This window comes from Perca fluviatilis, chromosome 22 (genome assembly GCF_010015445.1).
Source record: "Perca fluviatilis chromosome 22, GENO_Pfluv_1.0, whole genome shotgun sequence".
Classification (NCBI taxonomy): Eukaryota; Metazoa; Chordata; class Actinopteri; order Perciformes; family Percidae; genus Perca; species Perca fluviatilis.
This window is the reverse complement of record NC_053133.1, coordinates 24703917-24729872: the sequence shown is the minus strand read 5'-3', so window position 1 is coordinate 24729872 and position 25956 is coordinate 24703917. Positions and strand designations below refer to the sequence as shown.

At 42.4% G+C, this 25956-nt stretch overlaps 1 protein-coding gene across 4 annotated transcripts in view; it reads left to right on the top strand.

Annotated features, from left to right (window-relative positions):
* Positions 1-6032: 6032 nt before the first annotated feature.
* Positions 6033-25956, top strand: part of rnf152 (ring finger protein 152) — a 63730-nt gene continuing 43806 nt past the window's right edge. Inside the window, exons 1-2 of one of the 4 annotated variants that reach the window (XM_039790196.1) lie at positions 6033-6281; positions 7033-7082. The gene's annotated coding sequence lies outside the window, so the exon portion shown is untranslated. Of the gene's footprint in view, positions 6282-6323; positions 6416-7032; positions 7083-13987; positions 14089-25956 lie in introns of those variants that run through there. The other 3 variants (XM_039790194.1, XM_039790198.1, XM_039790197.1) reach the window with 3 other exon arrangements.

Below are 25956 nucleotides of genomic sequence, written 5' to 3'. Positions count from 1 at the left end.
GTTTAAGGACAGCATTTCCTCTACAACATACTGCCAGACCAACTTCTTCAACTCTCCCCCACTTACTGGTTTTGCACCGAAGTCCAGCTTTTGTTGTTTGGGTGGTGGGGGGCCTCCTTCTCTCTGCTTAGCACCACCTGCTGGGACTTGCTCTGTAAGTTTGACCGCAGTGCTGCAACTCCAAATGTTTCTTCAAATTTGACGTAGTGTTTTTGTAGCTAGATAGCACTTTGTCGCCACCAGCACAGAGTGTACAACAAACCTTAATATTGCCATCTTTAGCTGACACAAACTCAAAATAGTGACTGGATTTCCAGCAAGAAAACGCGCATCTCTCTCCTCCCTCCATTGTTGTTTACGTTTGTGTCGCTGCGTGGTACACGTGAACTGTCCTCATGCTGAAAACGTGACTTGTTGCATACGTGACTTCACTCCCCGAGACGCAAGAAGAAAGCAAAAATATATATTTTTACTAAGGAAAATGACAAAAATAGTAACGCACAGTGACTTGGATAAGTAACTTTAATCTGATTACTGGTTTGGAAATAGTAACGCGTTAGATTACTCGTTACTGAAAAAAGTGGTCAGATTAGAGTACAAGTAACGCGTTACAAGTAACAAGTAACGCGTTACGTGGCATCACTGGTTTTCAAGTGTTTTTTTCTAAGTAATTTAAATACTCGATAATGTCAATTTGCACATCGTTAACACAACAATGACGATATTATCGTAGACGATATATATCGCCCACCCCTAACGCAGAGGTAGAAAACAAGACAAACACTATGTCACCCACTCTGGGTTAAATCTAAAATACTACTTAAACTTTTAAACTGTCCCTTCAGAAGAAGCTTGTAGTTGTTCTCGGCAGCTACTCTGTTGTGAATCTGTAATTGTGTGAGTTCAGTAGGCACTGACAACATAACACAGAGGTTAAAAAATTCTGCTGTGGCTGTCAGATGTGGTGTTGCAGGGTTATTGATCAAGAGAAACGAGGACTGAAGGTTGCATCCTGTCTGCCTGTGTGTTTATTTAGCCTACAGTGAGGAGGGGAGAGAAATGTTCTCCCAATGCCAATTAAGCCGGTGATGGTCAGATCATTGTCACGCTGCGCTGATGACTGGCAGGCCTGACAAGCCGGCTGAGCGGTGCATGTGGTTCCTTTTAATTAATTGCCAGAGGCACGGCTACACGTGGGCGGACGGCGCGAATATGGATGGCGACGAAGAGCACAACTCACGCTTCACATAATTCTTTGTGAAACAAAGGGTGAGAAATTGAAGCAGAGTGAAGCTTCGAATCAAGTGAATGTTTTTTTTTTTTGTTCTCCCGAAGCACAATTTGTTGGTTTCTGCAGAGCAATTTGGTTATGACAGGGGAACAAAATGTACACCATTTATCTGAGGGTAAGCTAAAAGGTTAGCTTTAATCCCCCCTGGAAAAAAGTGTTGTGCAGTGTTGAAGCAGTGGGCCTCTGCAGTGCCGTGTGTCCCGTGGGCTGCAGCCAGATTTAGGCACCAAAAGTCAACATTAGCATTTCAGAGGCCTATCTATTTCCATTAACTTCATCTTCGTTTAAGATTTCCCCAAAACTCCCCAGGAGCCTGAAGCAGTATAAGGCATTTACGGGCTCCAGGGGTGGGTTGCCAATTCGGAGCCTTGATGCATAACAAATTTAAATTCATTATCCCCCATAATTAAAGAAAAATATATCAAAGACTGCTTACACTGCAGTGAAACTCTCAGTGAACTCCAGAGGGACCGAGGCTCAGGCCTGCAGCCCAGGTGGCTTCTACGATATTCAAAAACACACACACACACACACACACACACACACACACCCACACAACACACACACACACACACAAATATATAAATATAGCATCTTGTTAAATGCATCCGCAGGGTTCCCTTTAATAATTTAACCCAACAAATACAGTATGAGCCATCTCTGCATACATCTCAGCCGTGTTCCTGCGAAATGTAATTGCCACAAATTTTTATTATACTCTGGTCACCATATTTAATTATAGTGTTCAGTCTAATGGCGGTGACATTTTTTTTTGGTGCAATTGAGATCTCCTTCACCGACAGAAGATCGTTCTAGTACTCCTGTAATGCTCTCAGAGGAACAGTGCCTGTGGTGCTTAATAAAGAATTGATATTGACTTTATCATACATATTGGTATTTTCCTTCTCCTTTGAGGACTATAGCAATATTTTAATTGTGTCTGGTCTATTAAATGAAATAGCATCCTTTTATTTTACATTCAAGTTTATTCAGAGTGCTTTACGTTTTAAAGGGTTCATACGCATCGAGACTAAAAAGTGTATGTCCAAATCTGTCCTGACTTATCACAGAGAAAACACTTGCACATTTCTTCAGAAGCTGTCTGGAAGAGCCACACGCTGTAAAAAATATCAACTAAAAAGGTTATTAAAGGGATAGTTCTGATGTTTTGAAGTGGGGTTGTGTGAGGAACTTATCCACATAGTCAGTGTATTAGCAGCAGATGGCGGTTGGCACGCCCCCAGTTTGGAGAAGCAGGCAGGAGGGCCGGTGTTGTGTCATGCTACGCCTAGTCTCGCTTTGCCAGACCTTCCTCCACAGCGCTGCGAAGGAGGGTCTGGTTAGTCCACACAGCATTCCGGGATGGGAGAAAAACGTGCTCTGGTTTATTGGCATTTCTTTAAACCAATCACAATCGTCTTGGGCGGCGCTAAGCGCCAGACGGAGACCCGGTGCCGCTGCAAATCAGCCTCAGGAAGGAACTTGTCTTGGTGGAACATGTGTACATTCAAAGGTTGTTTTAGTGGTGCAACAGAAAACTCCGATTGGACAGATAGTCTAGCTAGCTGTCTGGATTTACCCTGCAGAGATCTGAGGAGCAGTTAACCATAGTCCTCACAAATCCACCGGAGTTTAAAATTCCAACACAAAGAAAGAGGAAGGTGACGGACATCTGCTGTAAAGAGAATTTCTGGCGGCAACCGACCGATCCCGGAGGTGGAACGTCGTGGATATAGACTATGCTATGCCTTACCATAACCTAACCTGAGCCCTAACCACTGAGAAGGGCGCTACGGGAAAAACTATAATCATGGGAAGGAAACTTCTGACCGCCTGACGGGGGAACAGATTTGGACACCGGCACGGAAGCTAAGCCACGTACTGCTGTGGACAGGGCCGCACAGCAAAAACTATTTAGCCACCTTAAAAAAAGGACCACCTAAAAACATATATATCAGTTTAGAGACACAAAACTACCACAAAAGGGACACACACCGACTATAAAGGGACGCCAAATGACCACAGAGACTCAAAACAACCCCAAAGAAAACAAAAATGACCAAAAAAAAACACAACAAAATCCCACAAAGAAAAATTTAACATTTTCTTGAGAATAATAATAATAATAATAATAATACATTTTATTTAAAGGCGCCTTTCATGACACTCAAGGACGCCTTACAAAATTTATAAAAAACATTTAAAGAAGAAAAAGAAAAATCAAACCAGTACAGCATCAAACATTAATCACATAAAAGAAGGGGCGCCTAAACCCTCCCCTCGCAAAATACGCGCACCCAAGTCTTCCACAAAGCTGGGGAAAACACTGTAAGTGTATGCTATACTTTCACTGCTTTACCGTGCTGTTAAACAGTCCCTCAAGAAAAACGTGATTATGCGATCGCATAATTCAATGCATAATCAGCCAAAGTCCACATATTTATGCGGGGGCCGCATTTTTTCAAATACGCCGCACTTTCACCGCATAAATTGCCGATTTCGGCGCAAAATATGCGGGGCTTGCATGATTTCATAATCCCCGCATTTTCGTTGCAAAAAAGTCACATATATCTTAGCAGAAAGTTGAAAAATGTTGCGTTTACTTCACACAAGAGCAGCCATTTTCCCCTGTTGCCATGGGAACGTTATGAAGTGACGTAATTACGCAACCTGAACATCATCGAAAAGCAGGGTGTTGTTGGGGGAATCACTTTTTTTTTCTCTTTTTCATCAAACCGCAGTTTTTGCAAGTTCCCGCAATTTTTGCAAGTTCCCGCAATTTTTGCAAGTTCAAGCAATTTCATTGCATAAAATTGCATAAATATCCCACATTTTCCATCGCATTTTTTAAGAAAACGTGCCGCATAATCAAGGATTTTTGCCCACAACTATCACAAAAAAACTCCGCATTTTTCTGGAAGGACTGGTTAAACAGCCCGTAAATGAAGGCTCTCATTCTGTCGCTCTCTTTAAAGCCAGCAGACTGATCGAGGCAGCGGTAGACCAGCCACTCCCGTGTTGGGGTCTGGTGGCTTAACGTTTTTTCCAAGGTCAAGTATAAACCTCTATTTTTGTGTGTGTTTGTTTAAAATGTAAAATATCTGTATCGACTATAATATATATGACAGAGCTACAGATCCAGACAATGGTGAATGCTAACCAACCAGACATTGTGGTGGTGAAGGCAACAATGGTTCCAGTGGTAATCGGCGCACTCAGGGCTGTAACTGGGACAAGTGGCTCCGGCAAGTTCCAGGAACAACATCTGAGATGTCTGTCCAGCAGAGCGCGGTCCTAGGAACAGCTAAGATACTGAACAGAACCCCTCAGGCTCCCAGGCCAGGAGTTTTGTTTTATAGATATGTGTACTTGTCATTTAAGGCTCTTATATTGGCTTGGTGTAGCCTTTACAATGTGGAGGTTGAATTAAAAAGGGTCCTATTTATGGGGTTATCATACATGTTTTACCTTTACCCCCTATAAGGGCACAGGGCAGCCCAAAGGAAGGTCAGACATATTTTATATGATACAGTAAAGACTTTGTGCTAAGGTCAGAGCTAACCAGAAAGGCATTTAATAAACAAGAAAGGCACTTAGGTAAACAAAGGGGGCATTTAGGCCGAGCAGAGGGGCATTTGGGCTGATCAAAATGGATGATTGTGCTAGAGTGGCATTTTAGCAACAGAAAACACACTTCAGTGACCATAGGGGCAGTTGGGCTAACCAGAGGGGCAACTGGGTGACAGGAAAGGCATTAGATGAAAGCGGGAAATGGACCAGTCAGAGGGGCCTAGGCACTTGGGTGACCAAAGGGCCATTTAGGGTTAGGGTTGGGGAACCAGCAGGGCATGCGGGCCGATGAAAAGGGATGACCCGCGCTTGGGTAGGGGAGACCGTGTTGGTTGTTACACTTTTGACTCTTGTGTGAATTGCTAATCTTTTAAACATCTTTCAACAGTCATTCCTACATGAAATGAAAGCTTAAGGACTTGCCTTGAAATAGGTATCCATTTTGTTTTTCACAATTTATTGTACAAAGAAGTAATTAACCATCAAAGACGCTCTGAAACATTGTGACAACAAACCCCCATCGCAGGGGCAGGATGACAGCCCAACGGTTTAATATAAAATAAATTGTCACAGTGGCCTCTAGTGTAGCTGTAATAAGCAGTGTGACAACCAACCCGGTCTCCCCTACACCATAGGGACACTTGGCCTAACTGGAGGGGCAACTGGGTGACAGGAAAGGCACATATTGGGGGACACTTGGACCGACTACAAGGGCATTGTAGGAACAAGAAAGAAGTGACAACAGTAAGGCACTTGGGTGACAGTAAGGCACTTGGGTGACAGTAAGGCATTTGGGGCAACTACAGGGGATTGGGAGAACCAGAGGGGGGAATTAGGGCACCTGGGCCTCACATGTGCAGGGCAGGCTGTGATCCTCTGTGACGGAGACTTTAAAACTGTGTCAGAGACTACAGTTCGGGGTGGATATTTTTTTTTGCAGTGCAGTGAGAGCCACCCAAAGCCAGCGGAGCGCGCAGCGGTGCAGCAGGACTCCTGGCTGCCGGGCTCGGGCTGCTCACCGGCGGCCAGACTCACATCACTTCACACCCCCAGCCTGCGGCGACACGGTTTTCTTTTCTTCTCAGCTTATCACCTGAAGCCTGTAACGTGTGTGTGTGTGTGTTTTTTTTTTTTTTAAAGCTCCTACAGTGAGAGGGCGTATCCGCTTTCAGGGAGAGGTTGAGCGGAGGGAGTGGGAGGGCTTTTCTGTGTTTTTCTCCTTGGTTTGAAACATAGGAAGAAAAGCAGAGACCAGCCACGCCGCCCACTGAACAGGGCGAAGCGCGCATCAACAATTTCGCAACCGCCGCCGCTGCCCCGATTAAATCCACGGAGGAGCGGAGGAGAGCAGGCACCCACTGTAGGCAGAGAGACAGGGGAGGACTGCTGCTGTTATCCGACAGAGGAACTACAAAAAAAGGTGAGCTCTACATTTCCCCCCGCCGTCTTTAAAATGAGGATGTATTGTGTGGAGTCTGGCCGACGGGAGCATTGAGGAAACACAACAAAGTTGTTTCCGATGCGAGGAGATTTTGCTTTGTTTGGCCGTGAAAGGTGGGAGCCGCATCCCTGTAGTTTGGTCTTTTGTCCGCACACTTCTGCGCGTGCATTGTGTTCGGTCAGTCATGTAACACAAAATGCAATGATTGTGGCATTGATTGATGATTGTAGCATGGATTTATTGGAATAAGAATGCGATAAACGCTGCTTTTCAGGCTGTTTTTTTTTGAATGAACTTGAGACATTTGATGTAGTTTTTATTCCCACAAATATCTTTCCTGTCGTCAATACTGTAGCTTCAAAATTCTTTACAATGGTCCAGAGACAATGATAGTGCCTTACCTCAATATGTTCTTTTGTTGTTTCACTATCAGACGACCTTTGTGTTGGTAGCCTATCTGAATTTCTGTACCTTCACCAGACAGCGTAGCCTACAGTTGGGGGTCTGATGTAATTGCCCCCCATTGTTTCAGTGATTGGTTAAAAACCAACAAAGTAAAGTTTTAGATTGACCTTTTATACATTCTTATCGACAGGAATCTGTGTTTTTTGTGTGTGTGTGTGGTTTGGAGATAGTTGTAGTGCACCTTTCACCATAATCAGTTTTTTTTTTTTTTTTTAGTGTAACATTTTAAGTTGTATTCATCAAAAACATCTTTCCTGTCTCCCAGCTCCTGGAGTGGGAAGTGAAAGGCGATAATGAGAGTATCCTCTCTCTCTGGTAGGTTTTCAAATGCAGAATTTTGGGACTGATAAAGCGCTCCACGCAGCTGATGCCACAGGCCATCCAAGAGCTTGTTGTTTCAGTTTTGTAACATGCAGAAAATAAAGGGTCAGATGACGAGGGTTTCCAGTTATCTAAATTTAAAGTTTGGTCTGTAAACTCTGCATTCTTCTTTTCCTCAATTACATTTGTGTATAAGTCTTTGTCTTCCTCCATGGATTTGAAAACAACTTGTAATCCCTCTGCTTTTCTTTTGCCTGATTTGCTGCTGCTGCTGCTGCTGGACTTCATCCAATATTTAGGATGTGTCAACTCTCACTTAATTCTCGGCTAACTTAATTGCCTGCAGGATTACTGTGTTAGAATGAGAGTTTATGTCAGTTTGATTTCTTCTTCTGCACACAGTAGACCTTCACTGCTTCGTTAGCTGTTTCCTCCTTGCCTTTTAAAACCATTTCCTGCATTTTTGTGTGCATGCATTTTACACTGATGACGACATGCAGAAGATGAAGCCTACGTGTGTTTACAGCTGTTTGAAAGCAACTTATATTGACAACCATTGACTAACTGAATACCTTCGGGGGTTTGATGTGTGTGGGGTGTTTGGTCAAAACAAGGAATTTGAAGATTGTGATGATGGCCTGATTAACCCAATTGCACAAACTAGCTACTGATCCCATATTTTCTCCCCAGTTACGTCTACTCTTGCTCAATGTATTTGCTCTTGCTGGATCACCTCCTGACTACCAGTGAGACTAGATTGTGACAGGACTCCTTTTTAAAAGGGCATCAAGTTCAAATGACTTGTCGACTTCAGCTTGGAAAATTTGTAATAAAAACCGGAGGGCATTGCGTTTGAATGGCGTGGACGTTAACCAGACACGGAGTGTCTAACGAAAGATGCTGGTCAGTTGCATTATGGGAAATGTAGAATAAAGGTTTTCTTTGTAGCTTAACCTATACTAAAATTCAGGATTTCGCAGCATGTGATGCATCAATTTTGACTGTTTTCTTTAATCTGTGTCTCCTAAATCCCCCAACTTTCTAGAAGAAGAAAACTTAATCGCTAATAGGGCCGCCCCGCCCACCTGAAGTTGAAGATTGAAGCTATTAGTTGGAGAATGATGTTTTTTTGTTGTCAGTCAGTGTGCAGTGTATTTCCTGGGTCATATTGGTCTGTATCCTAGGATTCATTGAAAACTTGAAAATTTGTTAGAAAAAGTCATAAATAAATCATTTTTAAAATTGAACCGAAAGAGACAATTATTTTGTTAATCGCAATAATTTCTGAGACAACTATTGTATAGCATATTTTGAAATTGTTACAGCTCTAAAAATGATCAAATAATTGAATTAGAATGATCAATAATGAAAATAGTCATGAGTTGCAGAACGATTAGGTAATGTCAGTATGCTCATGGCGTCAACAGTGTTTGTCAAGTGCGGTAACATAACCGCGATCAGTGTTGGCGAGTCAAGAGTCAAATGCAAACTGGTCCACATGTTGCAGAAACAACAACAAGAAGGATGCAGGAGGACAAGTAGTTCATTCATTCAGGCTAACTAATCCACACAGTGCACATCTCCAGGGGTGTCACACTGGGGGTGGAAAGGGGACTGAGTATCCAATTCAGTTTTATTTATAGTATCAAATCATAACCAGAGCTATCTCAAGACACTTTACAGATAGAGTAGGTCTAGACCACACTCTATAATTTACAAAGACCCAACAATTCCAGTAATTCCTCCAAGAGCTAGCATTTAGTGTGACAGTGGTGAGGAAAAACTCACTTTTAGGGAGAAACCTCGGGTGGTGAGGAAAACTTTCTTTTAGGGAGAAACCTTGGACAGACCCAGGCTCTTGGTAGGCGGTGTCTGACGGCGCCGGTTGGGGGTGTGAACAGTGGCAATAATAGTCCCAATAAAGATAATGGAACAATGACGAGAAATAGTAGTTGTAGTAGTTCATGGCGTAGCAGGGCACTGCGGGGCATAGCAGGATGTAGCAGGGCGTAGCAGGACCCTCATGTGAGGAGATAGGGCTGGGCGATACGGAGAAAATCAAATATCACGATATTTTTGACCCAATACCTCGATATCGATATTTCGGCAATGTTGTAGGGTTGACATTTGGTGCTTTCACAAAATATTTTTACAATTAGATTTTTGATATATAATCATCAGTAACGTGGATTTAATGACTATGTGGGTAAAGGTAAATAATACAACAGCTAGAACAGTCTGGTAAGTTCACAAAATGACATCACTTTACTGTAATGCAGCTTGCAAAACCAGGAAAAGACAACACTTGTGTCATATTACGATATAACAACATCCAAAATCTAAGGCGATATCTAGTCTCTTATCACGATATTGATATAATATTGTTATATTGCCCAGCCCTATGAGGAGGGCCCAAAAAGATGCTAGAATGAATTGCTGTGGATGCGGGCAGGGGCCCGTTAGTGAATGCCTTTCTACAGGGCCCAGAATTTTGTGCTACGCCCCTGCACATCTCCAGTTTGTATTCTTTGGAACAAACTATTGTACGAAGGTTTACCTTTCCGCATTTTTGCTTTTTCCTGTTTCATACCGGCTGATTCCATCCTCTAAACACAAGTCCCATGAATTCATAGGTTGCTTGTTTCGTTGGACATGGTTGTGGTAACCTGTCAACCTGCCAGGTTCGAGAACTTGGCAGCGAGGGAGACGGGCAATCCAAGCAAATCTGATTGCACTCTTTCAGTCACATGTGATGGATTTGACTGGCCCTATTAGTGTGTTTATACAGTTTGAGATTAGAAACACAAAGAAGAAGCTGGATTTCACCCAGAAAAGCTGTTACGTCTGCTATCGATCTTAATTCTTGGTCTCACGTTTTCCAAATGGCATCGTTCTCAAGTGTTCTATTAAAGCTCTCATAGATTAGCGCTCACAGTAATTCAAAAGCTGCTGAGGCATTTCACTAAAACACTGTGCTCTTTTGTTTTAAATAAAAATGCAGAACAACGTGAGAGAGAGCAAACGTCCGGAGCTGCAAAGAAAATAGTTATCTCAGTAAATCAAATGCATCAGTTATTTTAAAATGCTCAAGTTGTTGGAACAAGATGAGGAACTGGACTTATGTAAAACTATGGAGCACTTTTATTTGTATGTGGGGAATACACAGGTGTGGTCAAAATATCATGATTGCATGTAGAAAGTAAGACAGCCCTGCAACAAATCCAATCTTTTTAAAGGTTAGGATGTTAGATTTAGATGAGACTCTCCCTATCTTAAGGCCATTTTGAACACTGCTACAAAAGGCTCAACGCCCTCATAACCCTCAGCACGAATGAGATAAGATACTCTATATGGCTTAACCTTTGTGGACCGTACGTACTTCAGGCCAAAGGCTGTTTTTCCAATGAAGAGAAGTCTTAATCCCACAGTATACAATGATTCGTTCGACGATAGTGTGCTTCCAACAACTTTGTGGAAACCGTTTTGTGTTTGTCCCTTTTCTTTTTCAACATGACAATGCATCCGTGCACAAAGCCAGCTCCATAAAGAAATGTTTTTTCCCGGTTTGTTGTGGAAGAATGTGGACTGGCCTCAATTCCATGACCTAACACCTTTTGGAATGAACTGGAACGCCGACTGTGAGTCAGACATCTTTAACATCAGTGTTGAACCCCAGTAATGCTCTTGTGGCTGAATGGGAGTCAGTCCCTGCAGCCGGGTTCAACACCTGGAGGAAAGCCTGCAACCATGAGGGTAGGGGCTGGAATTAGATGCTCAACAATCACATATGGGTTTAATGCCCGAATGTCCATATACTTTTGGATTATATAGCCTAGATCGTTAGAAACAACAAATTTTAAGATGGATAGAGAATGGATGGATAGATATAGAAAAAGTACCCAATTTGATAAATCTTTCCTTCAAAATGTCCACTCTCTTTGTCCGTTCATCTACTATGGTGTTGTTGAAGTGACTTTTCTTTGCCCAGCACTAGCAGAATTAATAAGATTTCAAATTTAATAGCACATATTTTCAAAGAACAGTAATATACCTGTTTTTATTTCCATGCAGTCTCTTGGAAGAACCCCAGATTATAAAGACTTATAGGATTCAGCAACTGCAGCCAGTGCGACTAAATATCTGGGGGAATATGTCATCTCATATCCCCTACACTTAACCAATATTTACTCTATCTAGCAGCTGCCTGCTACCTTGTGCGAATAGTCTGAGTGAATGAAGGTAAACATTGCTTTGAGTTTGCTGAGGCGCGGAGCTTTAGACACGTTCACAGCTTTGGATTTGTCCTTAAGAGTTTAACTTGTCCTGGCATCTTATTCCAGCCTTTTCTCTCTCTCTTACTCTTACTTTTGGAGGGGTGTGATATATTTCAAATGTGATGCTGGCAGTTTGGCATCCAAGAGGCTGCAGCTTTATTCCGTATCAAATTTAAACAGGCACCTTGTTTCTTTAGGCCCTTGCAGGTTTTGGATCATACTTGACATTTTGTCGCTGCAAAAACAATTTTGGTGATCGTCGTGCTTTCAAATAAGTTGGAATAGTGTCATGTAAGGCTGAGTGATTTGGCCAAACATAGAAATTTAGTTTTTCCTGTTATAAGCTTAGTGATGATTCCTGATTCTAATAAAAAAAAAAAATTCTGCACAAATGCAAAAAGACTTAAAGGTCCCATGGCATGAAAATGTTAATGTTTTTTTAACATTAATATGCATTCCCCCAGCCTGCCTATGGTCCCCCAGTGGCTAGAAATGGTGATAGGTGTAAACCGAGCCCTGGGTATCCTGCTCTGCCTTAGAGAAAATGAAGCTCAGATGGGCCAATCAGGAATCTTCCCTTTATGACGTCATAAGGGGAAAGGTTACCTCTCCTTTCTCTGCGTTACCCAGAGAGAGAGAGAGAGAGAGAAAGAGAGAGAGAGAGAGAGAGAGAGAGAGAGAGAGAGAGAGAGAGAGAGAGAGAGAGAGAGAGAGAGAGAGAGAGAGAGAGAGAGAGAGAGAGAGAGAGAGAGAGAGAGAGAGAGAGAGAGAGAGAGAGAGAGAGAGAGAGAGAGAGAATTGCTTGCAAACGAGCGAAGCATGGCAGTTGGTCAAGGCCACAACCCCACCCTCCACCTTGCCCCCCCTCTCTCCTCCTCAATAGCATTTAAAGCTGCAGACACAGAAATGGCACATACTAAGGAAAGCTCATTGTGGGACTGGCTCTAGTGGCTGTAATTCTACACCAAGGATGAATTTCGGGAAAGGGACTTCAGATACAGTATTAGGGGACCACTAAGGTCTATATAAAAAGAGACTTCAGATACAGTATTAGGGGACCACTAAGGCCTATATAAAAGAGACTTCAGATACAGTATTAGGGGACCACTAAGGTCTATATAAAAAGAGACTTCAGATACAGTATTAGGGGACCACTAAGGTCTATATAGAAGAGACTTCAGATACAGTATTAGGGGACCACTAACGTCTATATAAATGCATCCAAAAAGCAGCATGTTATAGGACCTTTTTTAAAACTATGGCAAACAAGACTCGGGCCACATCCACACGTACCAAAACAATCCCCCCCCCCCGTCTTCCCTGGCATTGTTTAAAGAATATATGCGTCCAAAAGGATCCATTTGTAAATGACTCAACACGCTACTTCATATTCCAGGCCTGTAGGTGGCGCTGTTTCTGCTACCGAAATTCACCAAAAACGGAGAAGAAGAGGCGGAGCATGCGCATAAAGCTTGCACGCTGTATACAAACAGACAGTAGAAGAAGAAACCAAACACAAATGAAAATGGCTAGTGCAAGGAAACCCGAAACTACAGAAGCATGTAGTCCGCCATTGTTATGAGATGTCGTTGCGGGATAAGAGGTCGTTTTTTTTTTTTTTCATCTTTAGTGAAAATATTGCAAGTAGTTACAGCTTATGTATAAGGAATCAGACTTCCTTCAAGACAATCCTCTCGCCCTACCGCCAACAGTCTTTCCGGGAGTACGAATGCCCGACCTAACCTTACCCTCTCTCTTTATCCTTCTTCAGATTCCTCCTTCTGCAACGATGTATGTGCCGTTATCAGTGCACCTGGTCCAGGCCTCCGGTTCCCACCGCAATTCGCGCAGATAGATGGATAGATAGCACTTTATTGTCCGTATACACGGAAATTTGTCTTGCAATACAAGCTCCAACAATCACCACACAACAACCTAAAAACAAAAGCTATAAACATAGAGACATCAATACTAGACCATTGTTCTCTCTGCGTATCTGGCCAGTTAATTTTGATACTGTGTTAATGAATTTCCTGGGCGCTTCTCCGATCCAGCTGCAGCCCCCACAAGTCTTATCACTATCACTCCCAGGCCTTTAGACACAGAGAAAGCAAGGTCAAGGTGGCTTGAGACTCTCTTACTAGTATTCTACCAAATATATTCTTCAATGTAATTCTATCATGTAATTTGCTAATTGGCACTAAGTATAGCTGATGCTGATGGGAATGTCATTAGTTTTGCAAATATTAGTTGTTAAACCAAAAGTTTAGGACACCTTTACATTGTGACCTGACGGTGGGGGTAGTTAAGGGATCACCAAAGGTATAGTCTATATCCACCATGTTCCACTTCCAGGATTGCTCTGTTGCCGCTGTAACTAACTGCTCCTCAGATCTCTGCAGGGTAAATCCAGACAGCTAGCTAGACTATCTGACCAATCTGAGTTTTCTGTTACACGACTAAAACAACTTTTGACCGTACACATGTTCCATCAAAACAAGTTCCTTCCCGAGACCATTTTGCGGAGGCACCGTGGCTCCGTCCGGCGATTAGTGCGCTTAGTGTTTTTTTTTAAGAATATTTTTTGGGCCTTTAATTTGACAGGACAGCTGAAGACATGAAAGGGGAGAGAGAGGGAATGACATGCAGCAAAGGGCCGCAGGTCGAAGTTGAACCCGCGGCCGCCGCGTCGAGCAGTAAACCTCTATGAGCGCCTGCTCTACCAGGTGAGCTATCCAGGCACCCACGATTGTGATTGGTTTAAAGACATGCCAATAAACCAGAGCACGTTTTTCTCCCATCCCGTAATGTTGTGTGTCTGGCAATGCGAGACAGAAAGTTATAACAACACCGACTGATTAAAAAGACCGCTTCTATAGCTTGCTAGCTATGGTGCGTGAATAAAGTAGTAAATTATGAGGGGGTCATTCCTATGTCCTATGTTCCAAGGGTCCTCGTTGTAAGAGTTTGGTAAGGTCTATCTTCCGTTTAAAATTGCAAAAGAAACAAAGGGTTATGGATGTTTAAAATGCAGTTTGAATGGTAAAAATTCAGTCGCTGTGGAGGTATCAATATCTGAAATTGAAGTCAAGGGCGTACATTTCAAGGAGTATGACATCAGTGCTGTAGGTGGGTGATTTCATCTTAAGTGACCCAGGGAAACATACATTTGACCTGAAGAAAAAAAGCAGACGAGTTAGGCTGGAGCACAGCTGGGTTAACTGGCTTTACCCTCAAAAATGTATTGAAAGTTGTGATGTTCTGCGGTGCTAGCAGCCTTTGGCCTAATCCATGCATCACTTAAAAAAAAATATGACAAGATGTTCATTAACTAGATCAATGATTTCATGTTGGCCTCAGCTCGAATATGTCGAGCTGATGTTGATGTCGGCTGATGGAGGATTCACCGCCTGCAGGATTAGTCGACGTTCTCCATCAACAGATATTTCTGCCCCCGGCTGGTTGTTTCTGTAACCTCTCCGGAGACCTTCAGTCCAACTCTGCGCCCCCCTGCATACATCATTTCCCACTTTATTCTACTTTCCATTTTCCTGCTGTCTCCTCCATTAATTTCTCCTCTCCCAAGACACTTGGCAGGCCGCTTCCACCTTTCCCTCTGCTTCATTTGCATCTTGGCTTCACTCGGCTGCCCAAGTGTTTTCTGGGAGTCAGGTGGCTAATTGGTTTCCATCTGTTGGGAGAAAGCGGCCTTTACGGGATGTTGGGTAATTTGTGTCAGGAGTTTTTAGCATGTTGGTTTAGTTTTTTTTTTTTTTTTTCACTGCCCTGACTTTTCTTTCTTATTGTTGTAGCAGGTAAGCTGTGGGATGTAGCTTTGACATATTCCGGGTTGTTTTTTTAATGCAGGAAAAACAGTTTGGAGCGCTGTTGCAATGATATGTGTTTGCACAAAATGTATAGTTTTCATTCTGTTATGCTGAAGTTTTCGGATGCAAGACGAAGGACAGAAATGTAGCAATCAGATTTTATTTAGCAGCCCTTTTCTCATATAAAGTTCGAACAATGTCCGACCAATCAGGTCCAGAAATTGTCCGAAGTTGCCCCTGTAGCACACAACAGGAGATTGTCTGTCTGTGTCAGAAGTGTTCTCACTTCCTGTAAATACGCTGTTTGGGTTAGATGGGATGGCGCCTGGGTCGAGAGTGCAGGAGGCAGGACGTGATGCAGATTACACCGCGACCACGTAGCCAGTTCGTAATTTGGTCCTAAACAACCGAGTCTCTGGACTCAATGGCCCAATCCCAAAGTCCGGACTCAGAGACTCACAGACTTTGGTGCGCGTTCTCGCGAAATTCGTAAGGGTTGTCCCAATGTGGAATTTCAAAGGGCGTGAGGGTTTGAGTACACACTTACCGAGCCCTTTCCGTGAGTCTGCATCGATGCAGACTTCACCAAAGGGAATTACCCAAAGTTCAAAGCGTTGTGACGTTTACCGCGGAGACGATAGGGAAATCCAGAAATTACGAAGGTAAACAACAGCACGACACACGACCACGGAATGGACCAACCTGTTGTCCAGCTTGTAAAACAAGAGTTTGGAATCAGGTATCCATCTCCTGTGGAAAGCAACACACTTAAAATGAAAATTCCCAAACCGGCAAGTGTCAGCAACATCTTTGTTATTAAACGTTGCCAAGGTAACATGTGATCTCGTGAAGTGCTGTCCCAATCCCATTTCTACCTATCTGAGCCCATGTGGCCTAACACACTCGCTCACTTAGTACCTGAGATCAATTAAGTCTGTGAGTCCTTAGTCCTCAGGGCTCACTTTGGGATTGGGCCAGTGACCTGCTCTACTCATTAGGGCTGGGTACCGAATTTGACCGATCGAGACACGCAGGAAAAATTCTGTTATGCACAGAGACTGGGCTTGCGTAGTAGGAGCTGTGCCGTAATGTGTAATTTCTTTTTGTTGAAATGGATTTTTCTTTTCTATTTTTTTAAGATTATTTTTTGGGGCTTTTAGGCTTTTATTTTCACAGGACAGATGAAGACATGGAAGGGGAGAGAGAGGGGGGGGGGAAATGACATGCAGTAAAGGGCCACAGGTCGGAGTCGAAACTGCGGCCGCTGCGTCGAGGAGTCAACCTCTATATACGTGCGCCTGCTCTACCAACTGAGCTAACCCGGCCACTAAAATGGATTTTTCGAAAATTGGTTTTAAAAAAACTGAAATCGTTCAGGAACCGGTATCGAAATATTTTGAACGATATCCAGCCCTACTATTCACTAGGATTGGGTATAGTTTTCATTTTAACAATACTGATTTCAATTCCTATTTTTCCTTTCGATTACGGTTATTATCGATTCCGATTCTTCGAGGGATGGAGTTGAAACGGGTGACATGCTTATTTCGCAGATAAGAAGGAACATTTTGTTTTTATTCAATGGTGATTTACAGTTTTACCAGTCTTTTTCAACGTAAAATAAAGCCACGCTTTAGAGCGCCGCTAACTGTGCTTCATGGCTGCAACACAACAAGCGTCTGGAAGTACGGTGGCCGCCAACCGAAAACCAAAACAACGGTCTGTTAAATTTGGAACCGATTATCAGATTCCAAACAACAAACTATTCCATTGGAACCGTAATTTTTTTTTAAAACTATTCCAAGTTGGAACCTGGTTCTCGATGCCCAATCTTACTATTCACACATGGGCTCAATCCGACATTACACAGCCATTTTAACAGGGACGTGGCAGGGTGAAGGCTGGTTTAATGTCCAGTTCAACTGACGTTTGCGTTCCAACACACAGCTTCTCCGGGTTATGTCTTTGATCACATAACGTGCACTTCCTGCTGTGCTAATCTGAGGTTTTAGTTTCACAATCCCTTATCTGCAGCATGAGTTGATGTCTGTGTAAAGATAAAGGTTCAGAGGAGGAAGTAGCCAGGTCTAGCAAGTACCCAGCAAACCAAAAACAGGAAGTGACACTTGTTTCAGGCAGACTGTGCTACCTGGGGAAGACTGTTGGCTCTCACCCACACTGCAATTTACTGCACCTATTTAACATTCAGCATCAACAGAGAATACTGCATTTATGGGCGATAAGATTTTGTCAGCTGTTAAGAGATTTTTGCTGTATTGTTTATATCCAAAGCGCTCTCCATTTTAACATCCCTGGGTGTGTTCCACCATTGAGTTCAATGTTCGAAATCAATGAGCATGACTGCTCAAAGTATTTGTCAGGTATTTCATTTGCCTGATTAGCGGCAAACACACCGTTGTGTCAACAATAAATATAAGAAATCACAAATACTTTTGAAAATGACTTTGACTGCTGAAAGAGAGACGACTTCCAGTAGGACTGGGCAATATATTGATATATCGATCGATATAAGGCAAGATATTGTCTTAAATTTTGGATATCGTAATATCCTGATATGACACAAGTGTTGTCTTTTTCCTGGTTTTAAAGGCTGCATTAAAATGAAGTGATGTCATTTTCTGAACTTACCAGACTTACTAGCTGTCTTATTATTTGCCTTTACCCACTTAGTCATTGTATCCACATTATTGGTGATTATTTATCAAAACTCTCATTGTGTTAATATTTTGTGAAAGCGCCAACAGTCAACCCTACAATATAGCCGCAATATCGACATCGAGGTATTTAGTAAAAATATATTGATTATATATATTTGATTTCCTCCATATCGCCCAGCTCTAACTTCCAGTAAAACTTTACAGTATTCTGCATCCAAACAAATTAACAAATTTAGTTGAAATCCCAAGTCTCATTGCCACGATACTATATTATATCGACGTATATTTTAGCTCAGAGTGTTCCGGTCTTCACTGTGGCCTTCACCTCTCCTTCTCATCTCTCTGTGCATTTGTATTCATAATGTTTTGCCGAATGAGCCCCTCTGAGAGAGAGTTGTCGGTGATGAATCAATTTCTAGCTCTTTTTGAGAGCTTCCTGACAATTGACGGGGTGACCTTCTGTAATGAGGTACGGTCTCCATATCTGCCAGCGGGGGGGTTCCTCCTCAGCAGGAGGAGAGCGTGAATGGGCAGACTGAAATACAGAGCCGCATTGCTTGGGTAAATTTAATTTGCCATAAAAAAAACTAAAAAAAAAACTATGAGGTTTAAAGTGGCAATTGAGGCAAGGTGATAGAAGGAACTGGTGGTGTTGGACCTCCAAGGTTATCCCACAAACTGAGACGCTCTCAAAGTGTTATTTAATGCACTTATTGGGCTTTTTGTTTCCTGATATTTTGAAGGTCTGCAGCTGGCTAGTGAGCTGATACTGCTGTGTTTCTCAGACACTCCCATTTGTTCACCGCTTTATCTAAAATGAGGCTTGCGTGCATACGAACAGGCGTATTGATACACCCGCTGACTCGTCCATCTATCCTTAGTGGCAGTATTTAATGTTTTTTTTGGAGGAGGGGGGGGAGCCATGAACCTGTGGCATTTGGCTCCTGCTTTTTGCTTCTCCTGCACAGGATTAGTGAGAAGGATCCAGTTTGAATCAATCACCGTCTCCCCGTTGTTCCCGTTGTTTTGTGGGTGTCTCCTCCGATGATAGATGCCGCTACTTCCGTTTGCAGGATGGATTGTAAACGGCAATGAATGGTGAAGGCTAATGCATCCTCTGTTGTCTAAGGAAAATCATTTACCTTGCTTTTCACAATCTATTAAGTCAATGAGGAGAAGGAGAAGTTGCAAGTTGCTCTGCAGAGGTGGTTTCGCTGCGTACGTCACACTGACGGATTGTATGTGTGGATAATGCAGTCTACACATAATGCATGTAACTTTATGGACATGAATTCATGTTTCAAAGTGCCAAATCTGTTGAAATTAGTCCCCTCTAACAGCCATGTGGGCAGCTTAACCAGCTGTCATTCTCAGGTCCAATGTAGAGTCTTTAGAGATTTAATTTAGAGAATCTCATGGGGTGTAATGCGTCGTCCAGTAACCATATTGGATGTAGGCAGTTGTTTTTGAGAAACCAACCGACTTCCATGATAACAGCAACTGTAGTTTGTTTTGTGATACACGTGTAAAGTCTCAATCTGGTACATTTTAGTCGTGGTGTTGGTTTCTAGACAGAAATGCCATTTTGACTTGTCATATCAGCTAAACTAACAATTAATTGTTAATTGCTAGTGTTTTTTTGTTTGTTGTTAATCTGTGGATAATTTTTTTTCCTAATCAACCGATTTTCTTTTTTTGGCCATTTGGAAATGGCCAAAAATGTACTTGTGGCTTCTAGAGGGGGAATAATACGGAGGCCGACCGGTGCAAACGCACTGCAACTAAAAAACCCCCATCCTTGGGTGGTTTAGACATTATGGCTAACAATCAAAATCCTTATGGAGAAAATTAATGGTCTTTTTTTTTTACTTCCGTAACCACACTGTTGAGCTCCATAGAAATACTTAGATGTGTAATTGTGAGCGAAGATATTGAGTATAGGCTCCAGCATGATTGCACGAGTGCACAATAACGTAAAAGACCTTGCTGCAGGCCTCTTGAAATGAGTAGAGTCTGTGGACGAGCCAGCTGCGTGTGGCACGCTATCGGTGATTACATCATTGTGTGCTGGGCAAGTTGCTGCTCCTTCAAAAACACAGCTGCAAGAGGAAACGAATACCACTGACAAACGGATGGTTTCTGTTAACATGAAACTTCATCTGTACCCAGATAATATAGCTCTCTCCATTTAAAGCCCCAAGATCCATCCGCAGTAAATAAGTGCCTCTACGGATGCTTTTGTGCGCATGTGCGGACGGGTGTGCATGAGGCATGTTCCAGCCTTCAGGATGAAGGTCTCGGCTCCTCTGAGTCACCTGCAGTCTGGAGTCAGACATGCGTCATTGGGTCACACATCGCCCTGAGGACGGACCTGCCATCACACCTCGGTGCTCTTTTTATGGTGTTTTTTATGTTCGTCCAACACACCTGGAAATCCATCAACCTCAGTGACACAGACTTCTCCTTTAGGGATTCAGAGAGATCATGTCTGGAGAGGAGCGGGATGAGCTTTGCTTTTGTTGTCCGCGTTTAAAACATACCAGGGCTCCAGACTGCGACCAAAATTTGAGTGTGCGACTGAATTTTACATCCAGTCGCACATGTGCGACCAGTAAATTTGCCCCCTTTTTTTTCTTCTTTTTTTTTAACACGTTAAACGTTGAAATTTCGGTACCTGAGAGCGTGTAAGCGCAAACTTCTCTGTCCTCTCTGAAAATTGACAGAGAGCGGCGCTCTGATACAAACGCACACGCTCGCACACACGCAGAGCTGCAGACGGAGCAAACTATGTCGGCTCTGCAGTTTTGTTGAAGTCACAGTGAGTCACGGAAATGCCGATAAAGTGGTTTAAAGTTTTTCATAACTTCACGCAGACAGCGTTTGCTGCGATATGATATTAATGGCAAGCTGAAAATGGTCGCGGTGCTGTTGACGTTACACTTCCTCGGAGACGAGCAGACACAACAGTGGTTTCTATGCCCTGGGGACTGACTGGCAGGCTGAGGTTGTAAGGCAAGGCAACTTTATTTCTACATTAAAGAGCAATTAAAAATGGTCATGATGAAAATAAAACTAAAAATATACAAATACAATAATAATAATAAAAAAAAAAAAAATATATATATATAATATATACTTTTACTGTCATGACAGCAATGGGGCTGTCAGTTTACCTTATATGTTGCATCTTCAAAAGTGACACTGAATTTGAAACAGCACATTGTAATTTCTGCATCTATTATCAAAGTATTTATTAGTAATGGAGTGGAAATTTGTGGAAATGAGCATTTGGTTAGCATGTTGATTTACGATGTGTGCCCCTAAATTTTCTGGTCGTGCCCATAAAATTTTCAGTTGGGGGCCACTGTGCTCCTAGTGAAAAAAGTTAGTCTGGAGCCCTGCATACTGTAGCTCCTTGGATTCAACCTGCAGATGGATCCCTGTAGAAAAGTAATTTACAGTAATTAATAACACAACATGTTGGGGCCGCTGCACGACATGAGGAAAATATGCGATAACATTGTTAAATATCTTGATAACGATATTACCTGCGATCCATAAACGGATGTTAAAGTGTACTCAGTTCTGCATTTCTGCTGCTTTCAGTATTCTGCTAAAATACAATTTGCCTGTTGAATTTAAAACAAATGAAAGGAAATCATTTCCGACGTTATATTTATTGAACAAATTACACGTTGAATTAAATATTAAAGGCACCACAGTGACATTTTAAAGTATGTATTTTCTTTCAACCGCCACAAAAAGTGTCTTTCGCAATATGTCGCAGCTTTTTGCGGTGTGCCAGTTAATATTGCGATAAAAACGATATATTGTGAAGCCCTACTAGTAAATATAATCGGATTCTGACATTCATTTTCTAAGAAAGATCTCAAATGGAATTGAATGAATTGAATGAATCTTTTTCTAAGAATGAATGAAAATGAAAAAACATTTGGAAAAAACTTTAACCGAAACTGGAAAAACACCTTCTTGAGTGTAAAATTACTTGTTTTGATAGTTAACTAATGTCCAGAATGTTGTCACAATCACTTAGAATAAACAGCCCAGACAGACAAGGAGACAATAATTGTTTGTCTGATCAGAGCTTTTCTTTCTTTCTTGAGTAGAATAATCAACGGTAATGCATGATGAACACAGCCTCCTTTTATTCATTTCAATGAGATGTATTATTCAAACTGGACTTCCTCTATCATATTTTTACATATAGACAGATACATGCACACAGTTCTCCCATTATATTGCAGAACAGAAGTGTCAGAATGCAATACTCTGCAAGTCACTGCTTATTACTACACTCCCATGACACAGAACTCGCCGCCATCGCCACCATCGCCGCCGGTTTTGGACGAGACGGACGAGACCCGGGCTGACCTCTACGGGAACTTCATGCTTCTGATTGGCCAACGTGGCGTTACTGTTAGGGTTATATCGCCACCTGTTGGTTTGGCATGCTCTTCACAGCACTCGATAGCGTGTTTTTACGTTTTAAAATTATTATTTTTTAAACCTTGCTTGTGTGGACGAGATTTTTTTTTAAATCAACGGAGGAAAAACTCTGTTTATTAAAATACCCGTATACGTGTGGACTAGGCCTTAGCTGTAAAGGAATTTGCCCATGGAGGGAAACACTCACATACCCACACAGGCCATTTACTGCAGTATTTACAAATCGTACAGTGTAGTGTTAAAAAGCTGAGTGTGCAAGACAAATCGTAGACAGTAAACATGTCATGGTTAGAATACTAATCGTGCAGCCACAGACGTGACGTCTCAGCCTTTTTTAGAGACGTTGATAAATGTTTTCCGTTCATAAACCCTCACGTGTAATTGGGTTTTACGAGGCCGCAGGAGACGCTTTAACTTTGCATTGATGGTTGTTGGTGTGACCCGGGAATAAGGAGCTTTTAATTTGACAAGGGCGTGCTGCGCGATTCGTTGACGTGACCCAGATATGATTGACGAGCTGGAGTGTTTATGGTCGATTTACGACGCACGTCATAAACGCCGGGATTTGCATGATCATCCCGTGTTGGCTGGAGGAGCCGTTGTGTTTTTTTGAGGTTTATGTGTCACTTTTGATCAGATGCCAATGGGATGCTGGACCTGGAGAGGGAAGTGTGTGGGAGGGTGTGGGCTGTGGCAGATATGAATGATGGATGTGTGGTATTATAGATGGATGAGCTTGTGTAACATCATTGAGCTGTGAAGGTCCACAGTACATAACCCTCTTAGCACAGCACAGTGAACGATGTGTTGACGGAGGGGAGGGAGACCCCTGGGAGTCATTTACAGGTGACACAACTCTGCACCTGACCTCTCCCACTTTTTATTGAAACGGACGATGAACTGCATCGAACCAGTCCCCCACCCTCCCAGGTCTTATATTTTAGATTCTTCAAAGTAGCCACCCTTTGCTTTTTTGATAACTCTGCAAACCCTTGGTGTTCTCTCAATGAGCTTCATGAGGTGGTCACCTGAAATGGTTTTCACTTCACAGGTGTGCTTTGTCAGGGTTAATTAGTGGAATTATTTCCCTTTATTAATAAAAAAGCAAAGGGTGGCTACTTTGAAGAATCTAAAATATAAGACATGTTTTCAGTTATTTCACACTTTTTTGTAAAGTACATAATTCCATATGTGTTCATTCATAGTTTTGATGCCTTCAGTGAGAATCTACAATGTAAATAGTCATGAAAATAAAAGGAAACTCATTGAATGAGAAGGTGTGTCCAAACTTTTGGCCTGTACTGTATATCTGACTGCTTTTTTTAAAATATTATTTATTTTTATTATTTTTGGGGCATTTTTCAGCCTTTATTTCAATAGGACAGCAGAAGACATGAAAGGGGAGAGGGAGGGGGGAATGACATGCAGCAAAGGGCCGCAGGTCGGAATCGAGGAGTAAACCTCTAGACATGGGCGCCTGCTCTACCAACTGAGCTATCCGAGCGCCCGTATATATCTGACTGCTTGAATCTGTTGATGAAAACCATGTGTAGCAATATATAATAATATTGAGCAGGTGATGCATCGTCATGCATCATGTGATATTGAATCGATTCGAATCGTCGACGGGATAATCGTAATCGACTAGAATCGTGGGACCAGTGAAGATTCACACCCCTAATCACAACACTCCCGTTCAAAGGTTTGGAATCTGCTGATGCAAAGCTTGATTGTTGATTGGGTCCAGAAATTCAAAAATTCCTCTATGCAGGAAAAAACCCTTGCTCTTCTTCCAACATGACAGTAGGTTAGTCTAGGGTTAGCACTATTGGAATATCAGCTGAACATACTATAGGCTGACAAATCCCAGTTTAAACCGGTTCAGTCTAACCAGTGAATAGACTGCAGAGGGCCCAAAGACAATCTCAATACAACTCAATATATAGAGCCACATTGCACCGTCCTGCTTCAATAATGGTCGAGGGTCACTTGTGTGTTTCTGGACTGGAACACAAATTCAAAATCCAAGTTCCAACAGGATTTTCCCTTTTTCATGCAACACTGTGCGTCAGCACAGGGTGCATCAACCAAATGGAAGTTCTTTTTACGTCCAAAACTGTTTTAGTAGTAATAATACTGTTTTTAATCTCTGTTCAAATAGTTATTACCGAAGAAAAGAAGGCTGATTTCAAACTTTCGAACGTTAGTGTACATTTAATTAAAAGCATTATAAATTCTAACCGTTCTCTGACGGCCGTTTTGCCAGTTCGTTCCGAATATCCGGCACCGTCGGCCCGCTCGTCATGTCGCCGCGCGGTTATCATCAGCCAGGCGCCTGACCCACTTTTCTTTCATTCCAACATCTGGGGCTGTCTGCCTCCGCCCGCTCGCACATGCTTTCATTATTTATTACGGGGACAGCACACAAACTGTGACAACCCCTCTTCATGACAGCATCATGGGAAAAGCAGCATATGGTGACTTAATGATTGTATAGAGGCTATGAGAGATAAATCCACTGTTATTATCATAATTATTATTATTTATTTGTTTCCATCCTCTGTCCTGTTTTTGCCGGACTAGGTGAGCAGATATCTCTCTGCCTCTGTCCACACGTTCCCAGCCGCGGGCATCTAATTTCACTTTCAGATTTGATTGGGGATGGAATTTGAAAGCTATTTTACCTCATTAAAATATTGACTTGCACTGGTGGCTAGGTTGAGCCACAGTATATATATATATATTTTTTTTTTCAGGATCCGGCAGGCTTGGGCTGCACAATTAATCGCAATTTTATAAAAAATCGCAATATGGACTAGTGCAATATCCAAATCGTAGGGGGTGGGGCGTGCACTATTTGTTATAGGCAAAATGTGTCAACCCATTCTGGATTAAGTATTGTGGACATTGAGTTAGACTCAGTGATGAGTGAATCTGAAGCAGAGGGACAGACACAGAGCTGTAGCCGAGCCAAAGTAGAGCACTTTTTAATGTATTAATTTATCAGGCAAATAAAACACCGATACAGATAATCTGCAAACTGCGCAAAAAACGGCCCCATAATCGGTCTATCCCTAAATCACACTATAATTATTTTTTTATCATCATTTATACTTTTCAATGAAAATGAGGAATAATGCTACAAATATCATCATTCCCTCCCATATCGCGAATCATATCACAATCGCAATATCAGTCAAAAATAATCGCAATTAGATATTTCGCTCCTATCATGCAGCCCTATGGCTGGCCACCGGGATGTGGTTGTAGGTTGTTATCCCGAGAGGGGAAGGTCTTTGTTAAAAAGTATTTTTTTTTTGTCACGGTGACCTCCCCCTTTTGAACCTGGCGGAGTTTGTTTGGGGACGTTCGGTGGAAAAGACTGCGTGTTGTGTTGTGTCTGTAGGGGAGAGGAGTCACAACACATGCACGCTGGGATTGAGATGGTTTTATTTTTCCACCTCCTTTTTTTCTCTCTCTCTGATACACAAGGACACAGCCCCTAAAGGGATGTGCTTTGATAGAACCTTGGCAATAAGCACCAAATGAGGGAGGGAGAGCTAAAGGAGAGACGAAAAGATGAGTGATCGAGGAAAGGAGAGCAGATAAAAGAGAGACAGCT